Genomic DNA, 2,603 nt, shown 5'->3' with positions numbered 1-2,603 from the left:
AAAAACGGGCGGAGATTTTTCACGCCTTATATTTCGGCGAGGAGGGGAATTAGCTGAAAGGCAATCCAAGGGCGAGCAAGGGGACTTCCCAGCTCCACCTGGATTTCATTGGGAGCAACAGATGAACGCAATAGAAAGCATCGCTGTTTTTTGTAGCCGGTAATGGCATTACTTGATATTGGCACAAATATTATCTTTTCTCATAAGTGGCAATTGTGGGATTAATCCCAGTTAAACTTCTCAAAGGAGGTTATACGAAGGTCTGGAGTCATGCATTGCAATAATTGCATGACGTGCAGGCATCACAGGTATCACAGAAAAAGGTTAGCCAAAGTAATATAGTTCAAGTACATGTTTACAGTAGATGATCTGTTGTTGACTTAGCAAGCTACATGTACTCAACTAAGTATCCGCGTGAAGCTAACCAAATAAAATCAATCTGATACCATCAGACCCAAAACGAAAATGCCTCGACGCAAGTCAACTCCGTCGAAGCGGCAATTAGCACCACCGGATAGCGTCTTTAAGCGACCGAAGCGAGGGAAACAACGACATGCCTTCCAGCGACAGCGTACTGAGCCTGTGTACCTTTCAAACGTCGCAACAGCCGGCGGTTGGAGCGAGGAGGACGCTCTGAGGGTTGAAATCCCGGTGGATTCATCTCTCTCGCCCGCTCTAACGGCAGTATGCATCGGCAACGATATCGAAAGTGTCGCGCAATTGCAAATCGATCTGACACTGCTAGAGAACGACCAAGCGAAGCTGGAGGTCAAAGGACGAGAAGATGCTGAAGCACACCCCCTTCTTTCACTTGCCGATCTCTTCCCGTGCACGTACGAGCCTTGGAAATCTCATTTCATTACGTTGGCAGAACGTGGGCTCCTGAGTCTTCATATAAACGCCAAGTGCGAGGCAGAAAAGGATCAGTGGAGATTTAGCTTTGCGGTCAGTGTAGCGTGGCGCAAATACATGGAAAACTACTTCTCAAGCAGTCTGGGTCCGATGGTAGCAGCACCCCGAGCGAATCCGATGCGCTCCATGCATCGTGTGATGACCTGGCTGCTTAAAAAGATACACGATGTGGAGTGTCGATTGGCAGAAGCTAATGCGGCGTGTCGATTTCGGTACTGGAAGGAGGTTGAAGTGCTGTACGATCGCTTCGTGGGGGACAATACCGCTGCGTGTGCGCAATTTGAAGATCAGGGCTTTGCTATGCCTGAAATTTACGCCCGAATTGACGCAACAAAGCAGTTGGATCATGATATTAGCGAGTACGAAGCTATCGAGGCGACTTTAGCAGATTTGCTTCCAACGTTGCGAAGATATCAGAAAGCTGCGGTGTCTTGGATGCTTTCCAGGGAGAAATCACCCACGCAAAGTGATAATTCGCTGCCCTTGTGTGTCACATTTCGTGAAGACATTGCAAAGGACTTACAGGCGTATGATCCGCTCTGTGCAGCATTTTACGCAGCCCCACCCGGCGTGCCTTGGACGCAGCAAGAGCAACTTCGACCTTCTGGAATGGACTTTTCTAGGGTGCACGGTGGGATTCTAGCTGATGAAATGGGTCTCGGGAAAACCGTCGAGGTGATCGCTCTCACTTTGAGCCATCGAACTTCGTCTTCAGTGCCTCGACTGCTATCAACTCACTCATCTCAGCATCATTTGGCTGCGAGTGGGGATGAAGAAGACAGTGATGTGGTGGCATGCATCTGCGGCTCATCGGGAGACCATCCCATGGGGCTTGTGCAGTGTGGGTTTTGTGGAACGTGGCACCACCAGCTCTGTACAGGATACAAAGTCGAAGAGAGCGAGTCCGCATTAGACTATACCACCAGTTCGAATACTCTCTGGGATTTTGAGTCGGATCGAGCGGGAAACGGAGCAACCACGACCTGGTCAAGAGGTGGATTCATGTGCTATCACTGCCAGAGCCACGAGAGACCAACTTTTTCTTGTCGTACAACTCTTATCGTGTCGCCAGAGCCAATTCACGCACAGTGGGAACATGAAGTTTCTCGTCATGTACGTGCGGGTGCTCTCTCCGTGATGCGCTATCCGGGTGTTCGCGCTCTCAAGACCCGACTGGAGGGTGGTGGGCCAAGTGCAGAATGGCAAGTTTTAGCGTCTCCGGGTCTTGTGCTAGCTCGATACGACGTCGTCTTAACAACGTATGAGGCGCTGGGTGCAGACCTACGATACGTGCCTACAACTGAAGGAAAGGACCGACGATCTAGTACACGATCCCAACTTAAACGTTATGCGTTTGTGGGTTCTCCTCTAGTGACCTTATACTTTTGGCGGGTGTGTATGGATGAAGCACAGGTAGGCGTGGAGAATACACGTCTACAAGCAGCCCTAACGCTATCGAGACTTAGTGCTGAGAACCGATGGGTAGTCACCGGTACTCCGTTTTCGTCGCGCGTCAGTGAATTGTTCGGCTACTTACGTTTCTTACGCGTTCCGCCGTACACTTCATCGCAGGTAGAGGACTACAGATTATCCCAGAACCTTCAACTCCTGCAAGCAGAACACAATGAGCGGGAAGGATTGGACTCCGGGTTCTTTCGAGAAGCTATCGAGCACAATTTTACGCGAGGTGC

This window comes from Phytophthora infestans, genomic scaffold (genome assembly GCF_000142945.1).
Source record: "Phytophthora infestans T30-4 supercont1.105 genomic scaffold, whole genome shotgun sequence".
NCBI classification, from domain to species: Eukaryota; Oomycota; class Peronosporomycetes; order Peronosporales; family Peronosporaceae; genus Phytophthora; species Phytophthora infestans.
Note: the sequence above shows the minus strand (reverse complement) of the source record.